Source organism: Diorhabda sublineata, chromosome X, assembly GCF_026230105.1.
Source record: "Diorhabda sublineata isolate icDioSubl1.1 chromosome X, icDioSubl1.1, whole genome shotgun sequence".
NCBI lineage: Eukaryota > Metazoa > Arthropoda > Insecta > Coleoptera > Chrysomelidae > Diorhabda > Diorhabda sublineata.
In genome coordinates this window covers 17,939,863-17,952,316 of record NC_079485.1, presented here as the reverse complement: position 1 = coordinate 17,952,316, position 12,454 = coordinate 17,939,863, and the positions used below count along the sequence as shown (strand labels likewise).

Sequence of the window (12,454 nt, the reverse complement as noted above, 5' to 3'; positions counted from 1 at the left end):
AACTCGTAAATAACGAAGCAATCCAAGTGGCAATTTTAGGGCAAGTCAGCTTAGAGGCTCAACAACCCCAATCGTTGTCAACAATACGTAGACCGATCGGTGTTTCATCTTCTACAGTTTTCCGAGTTCTACATAAATTCAAGTACCACCCATACAAAGTTAAGTTGGTGCACGAGTTGAATGAAGATGATTTTGATCGTCATCTAGAGTTTTGCGAATCAATGACGCAAATTATCAATAACAATTCACAATTGTTAAACAATATTTGCTTTTCTGATGAATGCTCATGGTCATTAAATGGCTTAGTAAGTAGGCATAATTGTAGATATTGGGCTGAAAGTGATCCACATATTATGCGTGAATTCCATACACAACATCCCCAAAAGTTAAACGTTTGGTGTGGTATCCTAGGTGACCACATTGTCGGACCTTTCTTCATCAACGGAAATTTAAATGGTGAATCATATCTTGAGTTACTCAGGGAAGGGGTATTACAACAATAATAGAAAATGATGATAACCTTTCCGAAGATTTACTAGTATTTCAACAAGACGGAGCTCCCCCACACTATGCTATGCCTGTCCGACAATTTTTAAACGAAACATTCCCCGCTCGTTGGATAGGTAGAAGAGGGCAGATGATGGAGTGGCCACCTAGGTCACCGGATTTAACACCCCTAGACTTCTTTTTATGGGAGTATTTAAAAACAAAAGTTTATGCTACCCAACCAGAATCTCTGGATGATTTACGAGAGAGGATAGAAAATGAATGTCGACAATTAAATCCAGCCGTATTAAGCAATGTCAGAGAGGCATTTCAAAATAGATTATACCATTGTATGGAAGTAAATGGTACTCATTTTGAACACTTATAGTAACTTCATAATAAATAGCACAGTTAAAAAGATTAAAGAGTTTGAACCGTTGTACAACCCATTTTAGTACAGGCAAATAATGTGAAAGTAAATAATAAGTAAAATTTGTGCTCTTAAAAGAAAAATTGTTTATCTCATAAACTAACCACTTTAACCTACAAGTATTATACATTTTTGAAATCAGCTCAAAGAGGAGTATCCAAATTTTACATAAAAAATATGAAAAGTAATTTAAAAAAATAAAGGGGGTGCTGCTAGGGGTGAAGGGGTGGCTTCTCCAGTAAGTTTAAATAAGCCATAATGCTTGCCCCTTCCAACATAAATTGACGTGTTTTTGGATTTTTTCTAAATACCAGTATTACAAAAGTTATTAAAGGTGGATAATTTTATCTGAAAAGCACTGTATACATATATACATATATATATATATATATATATATATATATATATATATATATACATATATATATATATATATACATATATATATATATATATATATATATATATATATATATATATATATGTATATATAACTTAACTTTTAATTTACTGGAACCGTGTTTTTAAAAACTAACTTTATTCTAACATAAATTCTACCAACAACTTCAATTACAAGACTGATATTTTTATTACAATCGTGAATTAAATAATCTTTCAGTAAACACAAACTAAGCAATTCTACAATAAAATAAGTTCTTAATCAGCACAATATACTGTCCACCTAAGGGCAATGGCGTAGGTGACACCTCCCCCTTTAGAAGGAAGCTTCTCCTGGAAGCTGGATCCCATCTTCTGTTGCCTGCGGGTGATTCTTAGTTGTCCTTCCTGAATGTTTCCTCTTATACAAAATCCACAAGAAGGCCAATATCAATGCTGTATAAAGAAGAATAGTCCAAATACTGGGAATGTGAAAATTAGTGTTATCCGTGGATATTGGCGTTACCAGTTGATTTGGAATATCCTTTAATTTTAATCTTTTTAAATCAATCTTCATTGGAGAAACGTGTAATTGATTTAATTTCAAATTTAATTCATTTATTACACAAGGTTGTCCAAACGTTTTTTGTTGAAATATTAACTCTTGGTTCCTAAATATAATTTTAAATGCTAAATTTTCTATTAAATAAATGCCTTTATGAGTTCTCACTTCAGTTTCTTGCTTACATTTTATGATTAATTTTTCTTCTTCGGGAAATATTGCTAAAAATTGATATATCTCCGGAATAATTTCAATGTGATTCTTAATTATTTCAATTTTTGTATTTTGACAATATGTAGAATTTCCTGCTAGCAATATGTTTTCTTCGCATCCATAATTATTATTGTCTTGCAAATGGTTGTATATAATTGTTAACTACTTGTTGATCAATTTCCATATCGAAAGGTGTGTTACTGTTTAGGTGTCTAGTAATTATTTCGTTTGGTTTCAATTTTGTTGCAGAATGAACGCTATTATTATAGGCTAATAATGCGTAAAGTATTTTATTTTCAATAGTCTCATTTTTAAAATCTTTTTGATTATTCAAAAGTCTGACGTGTTCAATAATCGTAGAGTGGAACCTTTCAGCAATTCCATTCGATTCTGGATGTTGAGAACTTATGAAATGAATTTTAATTTTATGCGTTTCTAATAGTTCTTTTACAACAGAATTTTTTAACTCAGTTCCATTGTCCGAAATTATTTGTTCTGGTATACAGTGGTGTGTAAAATATTTAATTAAACTATGAGCTACCTCTATTCCTTGTCTAGATTTTAATTCATACATTTGACCATATTTGGAAAATGAATCTATTATCGTAAGAAATTTACTATTTTCTAAGGTTGTCGTGTCTAAGTGCAAAATTTGGAAAGGTTTAGTAGCTGTGCGGGTAACATTTAAAAATGGTTTTATTGGTTTTCTATCATATTTGCTTAACTGGCAAACTTCACATTTGTTTATATAAGTTTGTATAGATGCTCTTTGATTTGGCCAGTAATACAAAGCTTTTAATTGATTTTCAGTTTCATCTAGTCCTCTATGATTAGTCTTACCTTCGTGGTAATTTTCAATTACTTCTTTAATTCCATTTAAAGGAACATCTATTAATTTTTTATTACATTTAACAAAGTCAATTTGAGAATCTTGAAAGTGATTTTGTAGAACGACACTGAATTTTTCATAAATTGGGTCTTCGAAATAAATAAAATATTTAGTTTTTGGTACTATGTATTCTTTCACGAATTTAATGACATCTTGCTCAAAATTGTTTTTAGATAATTGCACAATTCTTTGTTTATTTTCATACAGTTTCATAATAGTAGGTACGGCGGAAATTTACTTCTGAAAATATTAATTGATTTTCACCAACATTTATCGCTGAATATGAAATTGGTATACCAATTACAGGATTTTCCTCATTTGTATGAACAGTTATATCTTCATCGTCATTCTCATTATTATTACTTTCATTATCTGTTTCAACTATTAGCGATACATTATCATCGGTAGTTGATGAGAGTTTTTTATTAAATTTGTCCATATAAACTAATAATTTTTTAGAACATTGAGGTTCTTGTAATTTAGTTTCATTAATATTTAGTTCAGTTCTAACTTTCGAAACATCAAATTTAACATTTTCACAATAAATTTTATTAAAATTTGGGTTGAGAGTTTGTTCGTATTCATCGAATGTCTCAACACTAATAGAGGGGCTTAAATCTACTCGAAAGTTGGATTCTGAAGGATTTAAAATTGTACATAAAGCTATATTATTTTCAACTTTTGTTAAACATTCAGGGATTTCTAATTTCCCAATTCGTGTATATGGTATAATTACATTACCATTTTTTACATTTTCAATATTTAATTTAACTACTTGTTCACAACGTGGAGGCACTACTATACAATTCGTGGATCCAGTTTTAATGTCAAAGTAATTCAATTTAATTTGACTATAAGGAGTCATAAGCAAATTATTATTTAAATCGATAATTGAATTAAGTATTTTTAAATTATCCAATCCTAACAAACAATCAAAATGATCGTGAAATTTGAAAACGCAATATTCTAAATTGAGCGGTTTCCTATAATTAAACATTTTAGGGATTGGAATGAGTGTGCAGAAGTTTTGTTGACTGTTACCGAAGGCAGATTTTACATGGAAGGGTTTTTTGACAAAAGATTTTTTGAAATATTTCTCAGCAACTGCTGATGTCACAAAGGATCTTGTGCTACCAGTATCAATTAAAACCTTAAGATTTTGTTCTGGAAAAATTATATAGGGTAACACGCTTTCTGAATTATTTAAGTTTAACAATTCGATAATGTTTGGTTTGGTTCCAAGGCTGGTGTCTCTAAAAAATTATCGGATTCATCATTATTGCAATCAGAGTCGTCTATATTATGGAGTTCTTCCGAGATAAAATTTCTAGGTTGATTCGGATTGTGTTGGAACCTATTTTGATAATTTTGAGGTTGAGGTCTAGATGTATTTCTTGTAGACATACTCATTGGAGTTGGATTAGGAAATCTTTGGTTCTGGTTGGATTTAAAGACGTTTTGACTATTATTAGAAAAGTTTGTATTATTCCTATTAGAAGGGATATAGGAAGTTGATGGACGATTTTGCGGGTTTGATACGGAATTTCGATTAGTATATTGATAATTCTGCATAGAATTTTGTCTAGGAGGTGGCTGCTTATATGCCACATTATTTTGGAAATTGGTTTTATTTTTATGTGAATTATTTTGCGTATTCAAGGATGAAAAAACATTTTTCGGATGATTATTGTGGGTCATATAAACTTGAAAATCATTTGTAAGAACATTTAAAGCAATATTCAAATTTTCTGGATTTTTCGTACGCATTAATGTGCCTAAAGGTTCTTTTAAACCACGTAGCAATACTCTGAGAGCCAAATTTTTAAGGTAATTACCCAAAATTAAATGTTCACTAACATTAGAATGTGTCGTGAGATAAGAAATTTGAAGATTTAATAAATGTTGAATTCTATTATAAAATTCGAAAGGCGTTTCATTACCTTGTTTAATTTCTGAAAGTTCTATATTTAAAGTGTAAATATCTCTTTTGTCAGCGTAAGTATTAAGAAGTGCATCTTTTAGATTTTTCCAAATTCTTATCGTACAAGAAGAAATGTTTATGGCTGCTTCACCTTTTATTTTTGCTAAGATGCTGGACATCAAATATTCGTTTTGAAAATCCCCTACATCCACAGTATTATAAAACGTACTTACTAATTTTTCTGAAATTTCTATAAATCTAGGGAGTAATGCATTGTTTCCATCAAATTCGGGTATCATATCAAGATACTCTTTTTTTAAAATAGATAATTGTGGAGTAGCCATTTTATTAAAATTATTCGTAGAAAAAAGTTTTGGTGATGCTAAGTTAAATTTTATTTTAGTATTAACAGAGTTTGAGCCTGAATTTGAGTTATTTGAATAAGAATTTGAGTCAGAATCGTCAGATGTGTCAAGTAAATAATTAATATTTCCTCTATATGACATTAAAAACACTTACAGCAATAGAATGAAGATCCTTTCCATTGGCTCGGACTGCACAGGAGCAAGCAATATCCTCTTGATTCTTCCGGTTTCTGGCACAACACAGATCTTCTAGTTGAGTTACTCAGTTCGCCCAACTAAGAGTTCCAATAATTTAACTTTACTTGTTCGAATAGTCATCAAATCGTAGAAACGAACCGAATGTTATATGCTTTAACTTTCGATTGACTATCCTACTGACTGCGCCACTTAACTTTTAATTTACTGGAACCGTGTTTTTAAAAACTAACTTTATTCTAACATAAATTCTACCAACAACTTCAATTACAAGACTGATATTTTTTATTACAATCGTAAATTAAAGTAAACACAAACTAAGCAATTCTACAATAAAATAAGTTCTTAATCAGCACAATATACTGTCCACCTAAGGGCAATGGCGTAGGTGATATATATATATATATATATATATATATATATATATATATGCATTAGATTTTGTACTATAAATTCATATACTTTTGTATTTTATAAAATGTTTGAAATAAATGAAATTGATAGAATTCAGAATGAATCTCATTTTTTGATAGCAAAATATTTGCCCATGTTCACGGTATCCTCTGCAGACAAGACATATACACGTGTTCCCTATTTCTATTCGAAAATAGGTAAAATTCAACAAATCTAAGAAGAGCTTTCGGTGTACTTAGGTATTTCTTGTGTCAATCCTAATATTTCATAGTATTTATCTTTTTATTGTTTTTTTTTTGTGGGAATATATCTTAAATTGTACATATGCAATTATTCCAGCTGGATCTGGTATACCATAAAAAAAACAAATAATGAAAACAGCTTGACATTTAAGCGTTGCAAAAGTGTTCATCATGCCCTGCTTAGGATTTATTAATAAAGATTATTTCAATTTGGGAGTAATATACGGTTAATGTGATAGGGTTATTAAACGAGCCTGCGATACTTTCCATTTGCCATATCTGGATACACTTACGCGGCTCATTCATAATTGTAAAACCCATGGTCAGTTTGTTGGAGCGTGCAACAAATTGAAATATGTCGTAGACAATGAAGCTAATGAAATTACTGTCTTGGGATATTTCAGAGCGTATCCTGAAAATTTATTAACCGATGCGGAAAGAGATTTGGGAATATCAGAGATACGTATTCACAGGATTCTTAAAAAAAAATGTTCCATCCGTATTCAATCTCGTTGGTACAAAATTTAAAGCCAGGCGACGATCCAAGAAGAATTGCTTTTTGTGAATTTATATTAATCAAAACTCTAGATGACTAACTACAAAAGAAGACTGCCAGGAAAGAGTTCGGAATGCTCTTTCACCGCAAGAAATTTGAAACGCCACTCAGCACTGCTTTTTAAGAAGAATCCATACATGTTTGGAAGTTGGGGGCAACCATTTCGGAAATTTACTTTAATATAATTTTTAGTGTTTTTAAATATTTTTTAATTGACTAAAGTATTTTAATTTTTAACGTTAACTTGTTATTCGTTGTTCGCCATCGGCAGGTGATAATTAAGATTTCAGTTTTTTCAAGTTTCTACAAAAACCGTCAATTTGAGATATATGAATTTACAAATGAAATCCCCTCAATTTAAAACGTAGATTCAATGATGGTGGGAAAAATGGGGGTTGTCATTTGAAAAAATTAAGTTTTCGCAGTTTTTAGATAGCGAAATTCGGCACAAGATTTTGGAAGCTGTAAGTGTTATTTGTCCAAATCTCACAAATATTCGACCTGACTCGCTTAAATTTAGAAATATAATGTATCCAAAAATTTCGAAAATGTGAAATAATTAAAGAATGGTGAAGTTTAGGCATAATATGCCTTATATAAAAATATATCGAAATTTTGCGAAGATTTCAAAAATTTAATAAAAACCATAGCACTCCGTTTAAAATAAAAGGTCCACTTCCGGTATAACCGGAAGTTTCAGAAAGCTGAAATTATTTTAACTGAAACGAGAATTTCGGAAAACCCATGAAAGCAAATTTTCAGAACAGTAGTCGCAGTACTTTTCCATATACATATCGATTCAGCTCGTTGTGAAGGACCCTGTACTTCCCTAATGAATGGAGAATTGTTAAAATAATCATGAATCCATGATTAGTCGACATGTCGTATTGTTCTATTAGCTTATTACTAGTCCTCTCTAAAGTTTCTAGAAAATTTTAATAGAGAAACCTAACCTGATTCCATATTATCAGTTCGAACTCAGAAACAAAGACGTAAGTAATGAACATGTTCCCAGGATAGTAAATCGAATAAACAGAGGGGAAGAAATACTGCTCTGCGATATTCTTAGACATATGAAAAGCCTTTTCTAAGGTTAGGCATTTGGGGCTATTATCTTCTAAAATGAAAAAACAACTGCCATATGATATGTTTGAAGTACTAAAGTCTCACTTGAAGAAAAGACACTTTTTAATTGAATACGGAGATAAATGTACAAATATGAAACTAATTCAAGCAGGCTTCCCTCGAAGAAGTGTGTTAAGACCTATACTTTATGCGTTATATACATCTCGTATGCCTACTACACGCTTAACGACTGTAGCAACGTATGCCGATGATACCACCATATTATCATCACATGTAGACCCAACAAGAGCATCTCACATTCTACAGACTGCACTAAACATAATATAAAATTGGTAAAAATGTGAAGAATGGGAAATAAGAGTAGATCTGTTGATAAAACCTTCAAAAATAGAACAGAAATTGTCCTCCTATAAAATCCAACAGTAAACAATTGAATCACCTAAATACAGTTAAATATCTTGTCATACATCTGATTCTAGGATTGGCAGAAGTTGCTAGTTATCAATATCCATTAAACTATTATTACTAGTACTACTATACTATACAAAGTAATGCTTAAGCCCATCTAGATACACGATACAAGTGTCCATATCCAATATTTCGACACACACGGCATAATTTTAGTATGCAATGACAGGAAGCAAACAGCTTGATCATTTCAAAAGAAAATTTTTCAAATCCAGAAAATATTCAAATTAAATATTATAACGATTTATCACTTGAAACTTCTATTATAGTATTAACTGATCCATTACAAAATAATATTCATTTTAGAAACCCAGATAGTGTAGAAGTATATCTTCAGTTATAGAAAAGGAGAACTCCATCAAGACAAACACCCATACTCCAAACAACTCAGACAAAATCAGGTGAGAACATTATAAAATCAAAGCAGAAATCAACTAAATCTCAACAAACCATATAAAGTTTCACCCATGAAAAATTAAACACAACACTATAACTTTCACCAAACTCTAAAATCAAGAATAATTGCTTATTTTTCGACGGATTTTTTTGAATATTTAATGACAATAATATGAGTAATGAAAATGGAATATTAAATATTTTAACGACTTTTGTAAAATCTTAGATATATTGTTGAATTGAGTTATGGATGATAGAAATAATAACTATGTATTATATTTTTTAACTGCCAGACAAATGTTACCTTACTTTTCCTTTACAAATCACATGACTCTTTATTTACAGGATGATATAAAACTACAATTAACTGTTATTGATGATATGAAGCGAGAAATGCTGTATGTCAAATGCAGAAAGGTAAATTTGATAGAGTGGACCCGACTTAGCACTGGAGCAATCTTAGAACTAATTTTTAGCAGTAACCGGAGGTTTCATTAGAATCACTTGAACGAAGGAGTGATGCAGAGAATGTTATTCATGAAGCTATTTCTTCATATCTCGGAATACAAGAAGACTCCACCAGTGACATCACTTATAGTGAATGGGCGTAGGGTAATTGAAGAAACCAGCATTGCCCGAAATGTTGATTCAGCTTAATAAATGTACATCCAGGTACCAAACAAAGGCTTGTGCTTACAAAAAATTACAAATTAATTGTATTTTGTTATGCCATTGTATTAACACACAAAACAATATTAATTCTCAAAACACTATCTTACCTATCTATACAGGGTAGTGTATGACGTAATTCTGCTGCTTCTATTTTCAGTATATTCCCCCCCAATGGTTTTTTATGTTTATGAACTAAGCACATAATAATAAGGTAGTGTGTCAGTGTGTTTATATTTGGAAATTATCTTGTCAATGATGCAAAAATTTCACCTGTACAAATGTATATAGACTGTTTTTTTATCACAAATTATAATATGGTTATAATACTGTATTCTATGGAATTACAGATTGACAAAATAGTAACAATTAGGGAGAAAATTATAATTTCCTCCATTCTCAAGTTATACATGAAAATTATGCTTTTGTTTTATCCAGCATAGAATGTTTGAATGAAATAATATCAAATACTAGTTTTATTTGAATACAAATTTACTATAGACATGTACCAACAAATCTTCAATACGACATTTCGTGCTTTCACGAGGCAAACATTTTTGTCCTCGTATCTATTAAGGGTAAGAATATAGTAATGCCATATACCATCTTACGATTGATGAATACTTTCAATAAAAATGAATTTTAGTTTCAATTTTTTTATTTGCTAGTAAGTACCCGCTTTTATGACCATACATACTTGGTTCAGATAAGTAGACCTTTTGCCTGCTTTTATTATACCATTAAACAAACAGATGGTTTTGTAAGGATTTATGGTATCATTGTAAAATATAATTTCTGAAAGTTGAAGGTAGCAACAAGCTCCTCAAGTACATTTTTCCAGTCGCACATTATGAATGAATTTATCATCCCAACAAATAGTGATGTTAGTTATTTATTTCACGATTTACCTATCCATAACTTCCTACAGTGATAATAGAAACAGCCTATTTAAAACTGTAGAACAAATTAATTATTTTCAAAAAATGTTACGTATAAAAAATCCTGGAGAAGAGCAATTTATATTTTCACCTGTAGTAGCTGGACTTATTGTTGAAAGTTATGGATAGGTAATCGTGATTATTAGGTTTTATATTTATAAATGAAATACACAGTGTTTAACATTCATATATTAAGTCTTTATTTTATAAGACTACGTTTTCGAGAAGCGTCCTCACGCTTGAAAGAGTCGGTTTGTACTAACTAAAAACTAATAATAAAATATTTACAATGAGATCTAAGCCTCTCCTTAAGTATCGTAAAATTACAGATGTTTTACTAAAATATATGTATTACTTCGAAAAGTAAAAGAGTCCTTTATGTGACCCATGTGTCCGGGGTCATAAAACAGAGGTAGGACTTACTTTTCCTTTTCTAAAATATCTTTCAACTAAATGTTAAGTTTCCTTAAACATAAAATCTAAGCATAATGTTAAAATACCAAAATAAAAAATAATTTGTAAAATAGGATTTTGCTCAGAGAAATTCAACACGCCCCCTCAAAAATGAATCCCTTACATAAAAACAAACTTGTAAAAATACAGTCTACATAATAATATTTTACAACTAAAATCCTAAGTATTAAGTACTCCATACATTTCTTACAATATTATCTTTACTTGAATAAAAACCGTAATGACACTTCTCTCAACGTAGTCCATCAACTTATATGACTCTACCTGGTCCAACATTTGTTGCTTAAGGGCTTAAGGGAAAACCCAACGTCTTATGGGAAAACCTTACCAGACCAACTTACAATAGTGTTACAAAAAAATTCTTAAAAACTATTTCAAGTCCATTTTTGTTCTGAACTCCATAAATTTTGCCCCTGTCAGTGATTTAGTCAATACATCGGCTATCTGCTGATCTGTAGGCATATAAATTAATTTGATTAGTCCCTTTTCTACTTTATCACGAGAATAGTGATATTTTATATCGATATGTTTCGATCTTTTGTGACTTGATGGATTATTTGCAATACTTATGCATCTATTGTTATCTTCATATATTATTATAGGACCTGATATAATTATTTTTATACTCTCTGAGTGATCGCAACCACAGAGCTTCTCGTGCAGCCTCATACAAAGCCATATATTCAGCTTCCGGAGTAGAGCCTGCCACGGAAGTCTGCCGCTTCGTAGCCCAATAGATAATACAATTTTCGTATAATTTAAAAAGATAACCCATCGTACTTTTTCTATCATTAATATCACCCGCTCAATCAGCATCAGCATATCCACTTATTATATTTTTATAATGACTTCTAGTATATACTAATTTTAAATCGATTGTGCCCTTTAAATATCTTAAGATTCTTTTTAAATATTGCCATAATTTAATATTATTTTTGTTCATATATCTACTAACAATATTGACTGAAAAACTCAGATCTGGGCGAGTACAAATCATTAAATACATCAAACAACCAATAATACTTCGACATGGCTTATTACAATTTTTATCTAAATTTAAAGCTTCATAATCTATTTTGTTTTCAAGAAGACTATTTTCTGGATCACAATCTTGCATCTTAAATTTTTCTAGAACTAATTTTACATACACACTTTGATCTAATGTTATGACTGACTCTGTTCTGGAAACTCTTATACCTAGAAATAATCTTATTTCTTTAAGATCTACCATTTGAAATTTATGCATTAAATATTCTTTTAAACTATTCATCGTATCTTTATTCAGAGTGGCAATAACAAGATCATCAACATATAGTACGACATAAATATTTCTGGAAATATCCCCCAAATCTAAGATATAAATGCACCGATCTACTGGAGAATTTTGAAAATTCATTGATTTTAAAGTTTTGTCAAATACCTCAAACCAACAACGGGCTGCCTGCTTCAAACCATAAAGTGCTTTGTTTAATTTACAGAACTGACCCTTTTTACATTGAACGCCCTCAGGTACTCTCATAAAAATTTCTTCTTTTAATTTGCCATTCAAAAATGCTGTTTTTACATCCATATGGTATAGTAACAGATTATTCTGGTTGGCAAAAGCGACAATGAATCTAAAACTAGATATTCTAGCAACTGGCGCAAAAGTTTCGTCATAGTCTACCATATATTCCTGACTAAAACCTCTTGCTACTAAACGAGCTTTATATTTACAAGGACTACCAAATTCATTATTCTTAATTGTAAATACCCATTTACAGTCTATAATA

General features: G+C 30.4%; 1 long non-coding RNA gene across 1 annotated transcript; it reads left to right on the top strand.

The window, feature by feature from the left end:
* Window positions 1–8,539: 8,539 nt before the first annotated feature.
* On the top strand, window positions 8,540–9,088 carry LOC130451661 (uncharacterized). Its single transcript, XR_008910774.1, has 3 exons — window positions 8,540–8,606; window positions 8,947–9,018; window positions 9,078–9,088. It is a non-coding gene; the product is annotated as an uncharacterized LOC130451661 (long non-coding RNA).
* The last annotated feature ends 3,366 nt before the right edge of the window (window positions 9,089–12,454 follow it).